Source organism: Bombus vosnesenskii, unplaced genomic scaffold (genome assembly GCF_011952255.1).
Source record: "Bombus vosnesenskii isolate JDL3184/JDL3185 unplaced genomic scaffold, Bvos_JDL3184-5_v1.1 scf7180000013492, whole genome shotgun sequence".
NCBI lineage: Eukaryota > Metazoa > Arthropoda > Insecta > Hymenoptera > Apidae > Bombus > Bombus vosnesenskii.
Window position 1 is genome coordinate 341,472 of NW_022883081.1, and position 15,745 is coordinate 357,216.

The 15,745-nt window shown below is 38.9% G+C and overlaps 1 protein-coding gene across 1 annotated transcript in view; it reads right to left on the reverse strand.

Moving 5' to 3' along the window:
- Window positions 1-10,506, reverse strand: part of LOC117238403 — a 66,176-nt gene extending 55,670 nt beyond the window's left edge. The window contains exon 1 of the mRNA XM_033503277.1: window positions 8,832-10,506. The gene's annotated coding sequence lies outside the window, so the exon portion shown is untranslated. The remainder of the gene's footprint in view (window positions 1-8,831) is intronic.
- Between the last annotated feature and the right edge of the window lie 5,239 nt (window positions 10,507-15,745).

The following is a 15,745-nucleotide window of genomic DNA, read 5'->3' on the forward strand; positions in this document are numbered from 1 at the left end:
CCATATCGTGAATCATTAAATTGTTCTTCAACAAAAGAAAGGAAATGAGACTTACCATATATTCCATCTGTGGCCTTAAACCATCAAAACGTATCTGTACAACGTCTTACTAATTAATACACTTCGCTACGATAGTTGTTCGTTCATACCTCTCAAGTATACCAAGAAGATGGAAATTTGGAATATTCGTAATTTAATAACCAGCTATAATAACAGCACGTAGCAATTACGTAACCTTTTGGCATGCGTGAAACGCACGTAGGAAACCAGCCACATACAGAAACGTTCGTATTGATCATCGCGGCGTGACGTGAACGCCGATCTATCGCGCGATTCTCCATTCCATGCCCTCTTTCAGCCCTCTTCCATCGCCGTGCGAACGAAAAGAATGTTTTTACAAGGATATACATGGGGATCGGTTAACGGATGCCATGAAGGATATCACGCGAATCGATTCCAAGTGCGGTGGAATTTTGCTAGCGTTCTGGAACGGCCGGCTACCGGCCAACGAGCCAACCAGACGAATATCGAGCAGATTTGTATAGAAATTATGCGAAATCCTAACCTTCTGAGAATCGTATCATCGGCTGAGAACTAAACCGTAGAAGCGACCGAAAGCGAGATGTAAACACTTTTAACGTTAGAACCGTCGGAGTGGTCATATGAAAAAAATTGTAATTTTTCCTAGAGATTGCAAAGAATTGCAACAGTTCGTTCTCGAAGGTTTGTATTTCTTGTAAAACGTACGAATAAGAACTTGTTTCTCGTTGGATTATATCTATACGAGTGTTTATTCGTATACGCTATTTGCATAAGCTACGTGGCGTATTTAAAAGCAAAGAAACAAAATACCACGTAGCTTCGTTTGTTCCTTCTTTCGAAAGCGGATTCTGCGCTAGTGAAAATGAAATTCATCTGAGCAAACACCATGTTTCTTAGTATGTGCCGCGTTACTCCGTACTCAGACAGCGTCTTTGCAAAAATTTACGATTAAGATCGTCGGAACGCCATAGAATTCTATCACCGAGATTAAATGTTGGAAGGCGTAGGAGAAGCGCGGGGAACTTTCCGTTTCAGTCAAAGTTCTTTATGTAAATTTATGCATTATTATAGCCGGGATGCACGAACGTGTATTGTTAATTAGAAAACGAAAGGGTTTGCTGAGGGAACGGTAGGGGATCGGAAGGAGGGTTCCATCTTGGCCAGAAGGAAACAACGTGGATCAGAAAAAGAAGCGTTGGTAAGCGTGTAATAAGAAAACAGCGGCAAAAGCGTATCGCGGTGATCATAACGCGGAAGAAGCTTGTTCGCGTGTACTTTGTGGAATATATTATGTACTTTTCATGGAATAGGCCGTTGAAAACTGAAGAGATCTCAATTTTTCTTCGAGCAAACTGGTCGTAGAGAATGACAGACACGCTAACTTCATTGCAATTAAGCTATCTGTAGCCTTGGCGAAATTTTAAAAATCATAAGTTACAAATTTTCCGTGCTAATAGACTCTTTTTCCTACAACTAACAAGAAGTAAATTTCTATAAATGAATTTTATAAATTACAGTACTATATATATATAGTGTATATATATATACTATATATATACTATATATATACTATATATACTATATATATACTATATATACTATATATATAGTATATACGTAATATATTGTATATTACGAAAGGTTACATTATCAATAATTTTTGAAATATTCAAATACCTTCGCGAGCCGTTGGTCGTCAAGTAAATTTTCACACGCTGAAACACCAGTGAATTATCATATGAAAAATATATTGTAGTTATATCAAGAATGATTTGAATAAGAACAGTTCGTGATTTGGTAAATGAAATAAGGGACGAGTTTGGAGAGCAGGTTTCTCGTTCATTAAAATGCCAAAAAAAGCATTTTTTCTGACACGTCCGAAGAGATAACGGTATCAATTAAGATATCATATTAATATGCAGTAAGTGAATGAAGATTAAACAAACCGATAAGCGTGTACGTCATGAGTTTGCAAGTCAAGTTTGCGTTACACTTGAATTCCTTATCCCGTAGGATACAAGTGTCGTGGTTAAGGTTTACACCTGCAACCTGTTACTCCAGTTAAGGCAGTTCGAGAACACTTTTTACACATTGCACACTGTATGTACGAGAGACTGAAACGCGTTTAACTGATCACGGCGACAGATAGAACCTGTTCTTTGACACTAAAATCTCCTGATTCGAATTTAAATTTGTTAATTCTACACGATCTATAGCTTTGATATTTTAGATGAAATGATATTTGAAAAATAAACATAATAAAAATAAATATAAAAAAATTGGCAATTCCAGCGATAACTATCATTTTTACTAAATAGAAGCTAACTGTATATGGTTGTCTGAGATAAGATCAGAACCCGAAATTAAATTAGACTTTCGTTCGAAGTATATTTTACATATTCACAACGATTTAAAAATATCTAAACTTAAATTCAATAATTTTGTAAAACTTATTTCTCAATAATACGATACGATAAAAATCAGCTTGCGTAAAAAGATGAGGTTTATAGCGACAGTACCGATCGTTACATCGTATTATTGCTTGATCAGCCTATTCGTGCGCGATTCAATTTCCTTTTCTTTCGAATAATTAATCAACGGGGACGTCAATCGATATTTTCTATTCAACGTCTCATCGCTCATGTGCTGAAAAAATCCATCAATGAATTAATTCGCAAAATAGATGTTCTTAATGATACAAGAACTTTTCCGCGATAAATTCGCATTTCTCCTTGACACATCTATCTACGATGAGTCATTTATTCGTAACAAAGTTCGTTCACGAGAGAACCTCGGCAACAAGATCGTGGTTTAATGAATACAGTGAAATCCTTAAATCACGCGATTATTCCGTTTGGTTGTGCACGAGTGTCAGCGAGTAATATATCGCAACCTATTACATTGTCGAGATCTATGATTCGAGGCACGCAAATGAACTCGTGGGCGGTAGAATCGCGTTTATTCTCGGAATCTCGACGTTCATTCATAAAGTAAATCCAGCAACTATTGAATTAATCAAAAATTTCATACGCATTATCCTTACTTATGTATATACGTTATCAACAATTTTTTATCAAATCAAGCACATCTGTTTCTGAAAGTTCTATCAATTTACGACGAGTCATTCGCTAGATTGATTTATCACAGAAAGATCGAGAAAATAAACGAATCATTGATTTTTCGAGTATTTTTGAGAAACAGGAATATCAGGAATACAAGAAAGAATCGTTGCTTCGTGATGAATGTTTAACGATCGTGATATTAATGAAACGTCAAGGTTGCCAGCTGTAATCGGTCCACTGGCCTTTCCTAGCAGAATTCTCTTTCTCATCGGAATTGATGACAGATTAGAGAAAATCGTGAGACACTTTATTGTATTCGTTGATAGCGGTACTCCTGGTTTCAGGTGAACGTCAGAAGGTAATTGAAAACCTTAATGAGACACGTGTTCTACGGGTGTTCATTATCGAGCAAATGAGAGTAATAATCGCGCAGCGATTGCAGATACGTAACGTGTAATCTCGTAACGAAAAAAGAACAGATTTACGCTTCAAATGATTTATGAGTGATACGAATCACACAAAAGTCAAACCGATCAACTTCTTTCAGCGCTAGAGTTGCTTGTTTAGTTCCTAAAAAATGCAACATCAATCACGTATACTGATACCAAAGAAATTTTCAGGGCATTAAGTTGATCAATTTGGCTTCCCAGTGATTGATATTCAAATTATTTTGTTGATCGTCTTTTAAAAGTAGAAAAAACCACTGACCTGGTCGAGTATGAGAAATAGGATGAGAAGAACAAGACGAATGCAACGAGACGTTCAATATGCTTTTACTTTTGAAACACGTTTAAACTGTGACGAGTCTTTGTCGAACGTGTTATAATTAGAACACGCTTGTAATTATGCTATTCTCTTAACGAGGATATTATAACACTCTCTATTCGAGTGAAAGTGTTTTATATACTCGCTATCGTCGTCATCTTGTGTATCTTTCGACGTAAGATAGAGCCGTTCGATTACTAAATTTCCTCCCGTTGTTCGCTTCCTCGTTCTTTGTACCAAACTTTTCACTTCGCCATGCAATTTCTGCAAGCTAGCGCTGCTCCGCGAATAATCTCTTAATAATCTCGCAGATAATCGGGTGAAAAGAAAAATTAACAAGAATGTTACGTGAACGGTCGTATGTAATTTACATAATCGTAAAGTTACGAACATCGAACCTTCCGTCGTTAAAGATAATTGTAGCCATCCATCCGCGCTTCCTTTTTTCTCCTTTTTTACTGCAACTGTTTTGGTTACGATGTTTGGTTAATGGAGGAACAAATACCGCTACGATTTTACGTAAGGATATGCAATTTGCCTATAAAAGATATCTTTACTTTGCGTCTATATTTTTACGCGTCTCTTGTAACTTTCTTGTTATCACAAAGTGCGGTATCGTCATAGGCGGCTGTAATTAAGTGCGATATTATCGTGTTTCGCTTGCACGTAACAAGGTGTAACTAAACGAATTACAAGCGAGTGATCGAAGTGGGCGTGCACAAGGCGAAGTGGACGAAAGCACAGTCGAGATTTAACGCACGGATGCCGGATATTTCGCTCCTCGTCTGTAAATCTCTCGTAGTCGAACACGTAGTCGTACACCTGTGATTAATGGTATTCGAGAGACATAAAAAAACAGAAAGCTACTTCCGAAAGTGAATAAGAAATCGACCACCGAATAAAACGTATATATATTATTATTATCCTTTTTTTTTTAAACAGAAAACAGAAGTGCCGACAACACGTGCCAAAAAAGGAAACAAAAAGAAGCGGAAAAGGAGTAAAAACGAAACGAACCGTTAAATACGATAAATCTTTTAACAGAGTCTGCTTAATAAATAGTTAACAAGCAGAAAAATAAATTACATAGAAACGAGGAAGATGGCTGCAGCAGTGACAAATATAATATACAATCGAGAGGCGACGGAAACCTGAATTATTGGCCAAATGGCGTCTTCGTCTCTACTCTATACGCGACCGTAAGTCATAAATCTGTGTGTAAAATTTATCGAAAATTTTCTCACAAATGAAGGAAGAAAATTTTACAATGTCGAGTAATCCTATGCTTAACAAGTAATTCCAACAAATGTGGTATTAGATCGTATAGTTTTAGTAGTTATTGTATATTCTCTATTAATCCGGACAGTTTGATCGATCTATAAATCTAAACTATCTGTTCGCTATTTTACAAGTGAGAATAAAATTAAAGTAAAATATTACAAGTAGCTTCATACTCACTTAGAACGCTTGTAACACTCGCTTATATTTTCACTCGTTGCCAACTAAGATCGTTACACAGTACTGCAATAGTCGATTGTAAGTCGAACGTCCACGATTCTTGCATCGCGTAAATTTCATGAAGACCTTGTAACGAGGCCTCTATTGCGATTTCCAGCGCGCTAGAAAGGTATTCGACAATGTTACTACGTTACCTCACAATGGCATAACGATTTCTATTTGCCACAATCGGTTAGCATGTTCGCGTTCGTGATTGTCCAGCAGTATTTCCTGGTATTTAGCTTTTCAATTCGGTACATCACGTAGGAAATCAGTTTCGAATCTCAAATCTCGCTGAAGTCTCTCTTGTAATCGTTCATCGAACAGCTAAGACAACACTTAACCGTGCGATTGAAACACACACACTGTCTAAATAACAAGAGACTTGCGCAGAAATTAACCATGCAATGAATAGAACTCGTAGAATAGCGGATCAGAAGAATTACCGATACACCGTCGAAATTCCATATCCCTTGCGCTGGCATCCGAATCACTTTCGACCTATTACGAGACCTTCGATCGCAACGTAATCATCGTAATTGCAGCCCAATCGAAATCGACCACTACTTCGAATTGGTATCTTTTAGGATCGCGCTCCGGGCCCGTCTGATTGCACGTTTTCATCCGTAATGGATGACCAGTGCGCTAGGTGTCAGTTATATCATTTCAGAAACCAATTTCTTACATCGTGTAATACGCGAGATGGTATAAAAGAGTGGTGGTTGATTGGTCTCTACGATGACGGCGTAAAGGGAAAGAAAATACGAAGACTTAAGAGCGAAGATAAGCTTCCATTAACTTTACATATAATATCGCACGCAGAGGCTAGATAAATGTTACGAAATGTTCTTCCAGACCTTGAATAGATCATTAACGCGAACATCGGGCAACGTTGAGGGATACTTGCTGAAATCACAAATTATAACTGTAGGTACAACAGTTCGATCGCTGCTGGTAGTCAGCTTTGACAGATGGAAAAGATGACGAGCGCGAAAATCGTAAAAATCAGGCTTCCGTATCCCGCTAGGGTAGCAAATGGTCGAATAATTCGCTTTGAACTTCCGCGTAATATGTTCGCGGTATGTTCGATTATTGTGTAAATGTGGCCAAGACACAAGACAAGTCATTGGATGGTTTTCCCGATCATGAGCATTTATAAGCAAGCGAAATTACAAAGTTGTAAAAGCCGATAGTGTTCTATCGCGAACGTTAACGATATGCCGAGACGATTACTGTCGCGAAACGTTTTACTGCACGGCCACCTGTTCACCGCTTGATAATTAAAATTATTCTCTGTGGCGCTGAAACGACGTAAACGATGTTTGATTGCAGCGCGAGCCTGGGTCGATTGATTAATCGCCATTGATCATCGATCGTCGTAATTGACTCTCTTACGATCTGTGACGCTTCTTTCTCTGAAACCAGCTACACGGAGAACACCAAAATTGCCAAGTATCGTCCATGATGAAAGGTATTGAAGCATTGTTAATTAATGGTTTAGCGATCTCGTAATCGACTTAATCCAATTTCTCGCCAAACCAGAACGCTGCAAACCTGCTCGTTCTTGAAAACGTCGTTTTCTTTCCTTTCTACCTCTTTATCGTGCAAAGAGAAAATTAAACGTAAAATGAAAAAGATATTTCATGAAGGCAGAAGTGTGCCAGCTTTGACTTGATCGTCTCGGCCAAAACCAATTCAATTAATATAATTATTGCGTATTGATACCGATACCTATTACCCGTAATGGCTCCAAATAGTAACATTTTTACTTATCTGTTTAATATTGAATTTTATAATAGAACAGTCAATGATACCCGTTTCATTCGAATAATCTCTGAAATAAAAAGAACGTGGTGAAATGAAATTTCGCTTTATGATTAATACGATTTCCATGCTACATCGTGCATTTTGTATAAAATTATAATAAAAAGTTTAATATTTATTTAAAAGATTTGAAGGAGCGCTTTGAATATTATCAACACCATAAACTCGACGTTTCTGAAACAATGATGGATCGTGGATCAATTACGCATAGTGATCGACCTGTTTTGATAATCGTTCGCGAGTAGAGGAAACGAAAGAAAACGGACGATTACGGAAACTGGAGCATCGAGGCGTGGCGAAGCTGAATGAACGTGGCAAAACCCGTCTAACAGATGAAGGGGAAGCTTGCTCCATAGGTGAGACCTGCTGCTGGTTTCTAGCACGTTCACGAAGTCTCTCTGGTCTTATTTTACGAGTATAAAGCGGGTGTGTGTGTCGAGGCGGTTTCTATGTGGCCTTGCAAGGTCGTTTCTGTACGCCGTCAAGGAGGAGATCGTATCTTTGCTCCCTTCGATTCTCGAACGCGGTTTTCTTTCGATTCGTCCAGCAATTTTACGAGCCGTCTCGTTAATTAAGTGAAAATCAAAAGACTTGATGGCCAACCTCGCAATCGTGATTACGATCGAAGAAGGAGAAATAACGGTGCTAATTCCCTCTAACTTTGTTCGAACCTTCGACACGTTTCGAGTCATTAGAAGCATTAAAATAAACATGAAGCAAGAAATTGTAAAATCAATTCGTTGACTTGGTACAAGGACAACGCATTAAAAAGTCTGAGATCCCGGAATCGAAAATTGTTAAGTAATTCGTGTATCTAGCTAAAACCGAATGCTCCATTAACGAATGTAAATTATCAATTACGAACGTAGATATTCATCGAAGAAATTGCAAAATTCGAGACGTCAAATATTGTACATATTTATTATTCGTATATTACGTATGTTTATTTTCTATGCGATGGTATTATAGCAGCTATTTGTATTTATACGCATATATATCACGTACCTCGCATAAATTTTATTCACAGTCGATGACCAAAGTGTTCAGCTCTGTTTTCAAAGATTTTGCGAATTCGCAAAGTAAGTGAAAACATCGTGAATTTCGTACTCAACTAAGAAAACGTTAGTAAGCAACAAATGAAAATATTTGGCAGCAGCTCGTCAAGATTGCTTCTATTAAATTATTCCGCGTAAGTTGGTCAAACGATCGTCGTTGCTCTGACCAAAAATATAATTACTTATCTGACTAGGTGATATGACGAAGGAAGACGTTCAATAACAAATTTTTAACAGCTGATTAATGAACGAGCGCTGATTAGAGAAGAATAATTGGTTGTATGAGTTTGAGTAGCCTAGATGATGATAAATCTTAATCGATACAGACATTAGTGTGTTAAAAATAACGGTTTGGCAGATCGATTACTATCTTGGCAAATCAAATGTTACAACAGGTGTTTAATTTGGGCATATGGATATGATTGCAATTCATTCAGTTTCGTTAATACTTTGCCATGTGGCCCAATTTTGTGCTATCTTTTTCGACTACGATTACCTAGCACGATTCCCTTCATTTTTTAGTCGTACGAAATACGATTCCAGATTATTCTAATCTGTAAAAAACAGGATTAAAAGATAAACTCACCTGTTAAATATCAACTGGATTCGACGTGCCATGCGGTGAATCCCATCGGTCACAGTGTTCAACGAAGACTGATGATCGATGATCCTCGCAGCACGTGCACGAAGTTTTGCTAGCAGCCGAGGTGTACTTGTATCACGCCATCCACAGAATCTTCTTCATCTTGCGATGTTGCTGCTTCCTTCCGCACGGTCTTCCTACTGCTCTCTTCTTCCACAATATTCACCACAATTTATCGCAATCGTCCATGTTCCTTCTATGCGAAGAAAGGATTTTATCAAGCAGTCTCTAACAACTTCTAAACATCGCTGACTCTCCTCGAGGATCACTTTTCCCTCTCGACAGGGGAATCCTACGAAAGCTCGTCTCGCACAGGCTAACCCCACATGTTCCAATCAACACGAATCACTTGCTATTCGCAAGAATTCTGTTTAGAAGATCGTTACTCGAACGAACCTTTGATAAAGTCACAACGTACAGATAGCTTTTGCAAGCCGAACTCTGCTCATCTATGTTCATTATCGTGCATAGGGCTACAAGAAGGAAACCGTACAAACGTTAGAAACAACAATGATAAAAACAGGTGGCCTGTTCTCCAGAGACGGTCAAGCGCAGAGAGCCGATTTAATGTTCGTTCGAGCGTTTTTCAGAGTCTGATGTCGCGTTGGATGTCTCTTCTTCTGGCGAGAAGAAACGCAGGCAAGGAATCGAAACGCGATTCGGGGTTGCCGCGTCGTTCCTGGGGCGCAAGCTGAACGTATTCTACGAAGCGAGTAACCAAGAGACAACGCAAGATAGGGTTTCGGATCCGTGCTGGCTGGTGGTCGAGTAGTTTGTGCCTGAGAGCGCAAGCGGAGCTACGACGATCTTACTCCGTCTCCTTTCCACCGCCGCTGCTCTGTCTTCCCTCGTGATCCCTCGTCCCTCTTTAGATCCTGCGTCGCGATCCCTCGGAGAATTTCTTTCTCTTTCGGTCGCTCGCCTTGCTAGATGGCGCCAACCAGTGATGGACTGGAATCACGGAAATTTCGAGTCTAGCGTTGCTCTTGCACCCTATTGTCTTTGATCCTGTTGCAAATCCTCGGGATCTGCAGCGAGTCGTTGATTCTGATGCGAGCACACTCCTTCCTTCTTCCTAGACTTTGTCGTTCAGTCATGAAAATCATTGAATACTCGTGAAACGTAGATTTGTTCACGATAGGATCGAGTTCCCATCGCTGCGACTAAAAATTCTTGCTTCGCTTCCTCCTTCGGCTATCTATTTATCGCGCCAGTAGCAAATACTCTTTCTTCCTCTCGCTTTCTTCTCTCTTGCCAACCTATACTTTATTTTCCTCTGTTCATTTATCGTTTCCTGGTCTTCGTCGCCACTTTCTTCCCTTTCTATTCTTTGCTTCTTCTCTTGAAGCGGTTCATCCGTTTCGGTGACCATCGCAATATCGTCCTCGTTTCATTTTTATCGATTCTCTTTCACGAAGAAACTACGTGCGTTTATGATTCGCCATCGATCTACGACTCGATGCCGATGTCGTCGTCTCCGACGGAGAAACACGACTGGCGGTCGTTCTTGCTTCGAAAGAGAGTTCTTGCATTAAGTCGCACGTGGCTACCGTCTCTCTACAATAGTTCATTCTGTATATGGCAAAGTAGACTATTCATTTTTACATGAATAGTAATGTGAAGTTTCGTGATGCTCGTGATTCGCGCTCACCGATTACAGGCTATTTTAGTACAGGCTAATGCGAAATTTCTATAATATTCTTATCACATTGTTAATATACATCGACGTCTTGTGTTTTTTCAAGTGCTGCTGACGACACACGTGCTTAAGTTTTTTCGATAAAACGCGTTGCTGCATTTCTCATTTACATATTCACCTTGCGAAATGGTGCAGCAGGTGAGACCACATGCGTACGGCAACGCACCGACTTCAAAACTTTTCGTGTCAAATTAAAAGGAATGGAGAAATAAAATAAAAACTATGAAAGGAATGAAACAGAGCAAAAATAAAAGTTAAGACGATGTGTGAAACTCAACAATGTTTTTGGTTTTCCACCAAAGAAAAAGACATACTTTTCGCTATTAAACGATTCCAAAATAATTTTTTCCGTCGAAACATTTGGTGTTTTCACAGCATCGAATACCAAGTTTTAAGTTTACGAATACGAAATTTGTACTTGTCCACCATCGTATGACACCACCATCGTTCAAAACTTACGTTTAACAGTTACCGTGTGTACTATTCATGCTGCCTCTGACAGATATAACCAAAGGTCCGAGAGAATTCGTGAAAAATTATCTATCAAACACTTGTCACAGGAGCAGTCAACACGCGATGTTGAACGTGCAGAATGATGTTCGTCGATCGGATAACTGTTACCAGATCTCCGGTAACTTTCCATCGTTAATAAATTTCAAGCGTACCAGGACTATCAACCGTGACGTCTCTGTTCTCGTATTTTTACTTCCGTTTCTCTGGCGTGCGTCTAACGGATGCGACTTGCGCTCGGTGTTGCAGTCGCAATTGTCGTTCCACTAAAGATATGAGACGGCCTCTACCAGTTGACACTTGAACGCCTCGTCCATGAATGTTTCTTTGCAAACTATGCGATTTTTTCCGAGTATTGTGAAATGCCGATCGCGAAAAGAACGCTAGCGAGATATTAAGCGTACTTCATCTAGAACATGACGTATCTCACTTAACACAGATTCGCGTGAGGAAAGTACAAGACATCCCGCAGATATATTATTACGCTCGTTTAAAACAAATTGTTCGGACTCTACCAACGACAGAATTACTCTTAGAACACAACTGTTGTTTAATATTCCTGTAACGCAAACAGATGTTGGTAAAATTGACAAGTTCCGACAGATTTTTACTTTTACGATGTAATATTGCACGCCTTGTCGTTGATTAATGTACTATATACTATATTATATGTATAAAATACGTATAATACGTATAATACATACACACACATATATATATTAACATAGAACGTCGTTTAATATCTTTGGTTATAAATGTTGTCTGTTAGTCGAATTTATTTTGCTTCTGTTAATATCTCAGTTATTTTTGTCCATGCAAAGAACTGTGTCAGGCCAATGAACATTCGTGATATTTTTCTCCGTGCACGTTTTTTCGACCTCTAAATCTTTTTCAAAGCGAGACTGCATATTTTATTACGTATCGATCAACGTGTTTCTTATTTTCTCTGAAAACTATGTATGTACATTAAAATATTAAAAATGACAAAACTTCTAACGATATTCGAGCAAACATCGGAATGATTATGAAGCTAAAGGAAAAGAAGCAATTGGCTTCATTGGGGACTATTGGCTAGCGGCCAGAATCTTCCACAGAAAGACAGTTTGTTTAACGATGCGTATTAGAAAGAAGGCTGAAAACGGGGACGTTTGTCGTGTGGTGGAGAACGTTGCTCTGCGACGCTTTTCACGATCAGTCGTGTCGTTTACGGACGAGCACGTGCCTACTCGAGCAGGCAGCCAGACCGTAGTTTCTAGTTTGAGGATTATTAAAGGCTATCATAATGGGAATCATAGCCATGGACAAACTATGCGAAACATCGTTTTACATTCAGCTCGTTCGAGTTGCCGCTACAAAACGAATTCCGCGAAATCGTTGACGATCGTAAGTGGGCTATATGGCGACGTGAAAATATCATTTTCGACGTCGACGAAATCATCGAATTGAAATGTTATTAGCATTTATATTTCGATTTATACAGCAAATTAAAGAGAGTCCGATGTTGTAAACGGTGTAAACAGTATATTAAGACGACTATTAATTATAATAAGGCAATCTAATTGATTAATTAAGAGAATACGACGTAGATATATCGAGAAAGATCGAGAAGTAAATCAACAAATTAAATTCTTTCGTCGCTGTACTATTCGGTAGAATGTTATTCCGGTCACCTAGGAGATAAAAAGTAAAAAACAAAATAGAAGAAAAAAATGGGAGAGTACAAGACTGGCACGGGAGATAAGATAAAGGTAGCATATTAATTGATATTTTATGCGACGGTTTGGACGAAACATTTCAACAAGTAGCCATTCGTGAGATGACGAAGGCAGCATAAAAAGCTTGATGTGCGTGCATAACTACTATAATTTCACCTGGCCCAGTGAAGAAAAGAACCCAATAAAGTATCAGCGATGATAAATTTTTAATGGCCGGTTACGTCGTCTGGGCCGGCCTTTGGCTGCCCGTCAGTTCAAAAACTTAGGCGATCAAAATTCACATCTCTCGATGTTTCAACCAAGATTATTTACATCCTCGGAATAAGATACAGTGCATTAAGCGTTGCCGTGAATATCATTTCCAACAGTATGAAGATCCAACCATAACTGGTAATATGCTTTCACCATTTTCAATGATAAACGTTCGCAATTGGAAAGGTGCTCTATCTTGGCAAAAATTTAACTTACTACACAACTTTGAGAAATCGTCGTCTTTCACTGAAACACAAATTAATTACCACCGACGCTTCAGTAATCGATAGGAATGGAGTACACGGGATAATAATTATAATTGATTGATTTATTTCAATTTAAACCAACATATATATGTATATATATACATATATATACATATATGTATTCGTACACTTTTGTAGATCAAGTGGCTAGCGCCTCAGCTCTCCAATTCACATAAATGAATTCTAATAGATTTAATTAAATGGATAGTGTACTTACAGGTTCTAACGCAGTATCGTCCAAAAGTTTAAGGTCACTTTAAACAGAAAATCATGATCTGTAGTACAAATAAGAAGAAAGGTACGTGTACTACGTTTCTGACACGTATCTGCAAATCAATTTTCGAAACATGATATTCTGCATCAGCAAAACTTCCCATATTGTATCGTAATCTGAGATACGGAAATTTAAGGGTCAGGGAGACACTATAGAGCCGTGATAGGTTGCTGCAAGAGATTACACGGTAGGATCAAGGCGAGCATCCGCCGCACAATCAAAGATGCCGTTTTTATTCGTTTAACCGGCTATGTAGATGCCAGCCCGCGAATATTGGCCTGACCACCCGAAAGCTAATTAAAGGGTAATCGTTGCCATTTTTTCCTCTGGTATACCCTTCATCGAACACTCTTGCGGCGTAACAGCGATAATCGCGACTCTGCGGTTCATGAAGCTTGCACTCGAATATTCATTATGATTCGTCGAACAAGAACACGCGACCGGCCAATACATCGAATATAACGCGCTTCTTGCAACGCTTATGTTTGGAATTTTAATGAACACAAGATTTTCGATCAAATCTTCGCGACGAGCGTGGCGCGACACTTCCGACTGATAATACGAAAGCCTATGGTGTTTGGCGAAGGCTCGATAAATTGTATCATACGACAGATCTCGGTTGCGTGATACCGGCAATAATCTCGTAAATTATTCGCGTAATCGACCGGATTTACAGTAAATAACGATCAGCTGGAGGTACATCTCAAAATTTCGCTGTTGTAAACTGGTGTAGTGTGATCTCTGGTTGTGTTTGAATAAATTAATTTATTCAGGGTTTTCCCACACTTTTACGTTCAAATTTCGCTTATGCGTATAGTTATTATGCGTGCTAAAGTATTCTACTTTGAGAAGAAAACGTCTAAAATATTCTACGTTCTTTTTCTTTTATTTTTTCCCTCTTTACTGTTAGTTGAATATAAAACATTTTCATTTTGCCTTAGAATAACTTGAAACGATCAAGACGGTTTACGATGCATGGTCAGTGAGCACGCTTCTTTCCGTGGATACGTGAGATATAATAATTTGTCAGTGCACAGACTTCTTTATAAATAGACCGATGGTGTTTGCAATTTTCATCCCGCGCCACTTCTCAGTCGATTCTGATGCACTTTTTGTTTTTAGTTTCATTCTCTAGTTCCGTAGGTGGCCTATTCTGACCAATTTTTTCGTAATTTACCAAACGACCACACATCGTACAATCGATCGATCGATGATTGATCGATATCGTCACACTATCCACCCACCGTTCCTCTGGAACACCCACAGAGAACTTGTAGCTTATTAATTTTCTCGATTAAATTTCAAACATGAGACAGCGATCTGAGCCGATCCATTGCCCTAAAAATTCATTACATCGGCCCAATTAATCCTCGTTGCTTGCTTGTCCTCGTAGCCCATTAAATTTTTATCTTGTCATGAGAAATTGGATTGTTCCCTCTCCATTCACTTTGCCTATATATCTGTCCGGCATAATCTGGCCATGTCATGAGAAATTTTTGCCTACGTGAACATTACTGTTGCTTTAACCGTTCCATATCTCTCACCATCAGACGCAATAATGTCAAAATCGTATATATAGCAGAGTGTCGTTCCTCTTACATGAAATAAGAAATAGGGCAAATGCGCCTAACGTTAGCTTATCAAATTTCAAATCGTTCTCAGCTCTCACTCTCGGATAACTAGCTCGATTCGACTATTTGATTAGAAAGTACACTCATCATAGAAAATTTTGCCTCGATTTTAGTGTCCTTCAATTTCTATACGGAATTGAAAAAACGAAATATACGCAGAATTCGAGAAAGTGGTTTACCTAGATCTATACGTAGAGAACGTTTATAGCTTGAAGAGTACAGCAGTGAAAGGACCAGTTAATACAGACCAGTTTGATGTTTCAATCGTCGTAAAGTATCGCTTAGAACAGGGATCATTCCTCTGTAATTGGATACAAATTCTCACCAGTCGCTAATGCGTGCCTTACGTGGAGAATGCCATAAATTTGGCCAAGAGATAGACTTTGACAAACGAGGAATTCTCGCTGAAGACGCGCAAACAGGAATTTCGATAACGAATCACCACTCCAGTTTCTGGAGACTCTTGGCTTCCTGCAAGAGGAAAAGCAGGAGTTCGGCCAGGAGACGAAG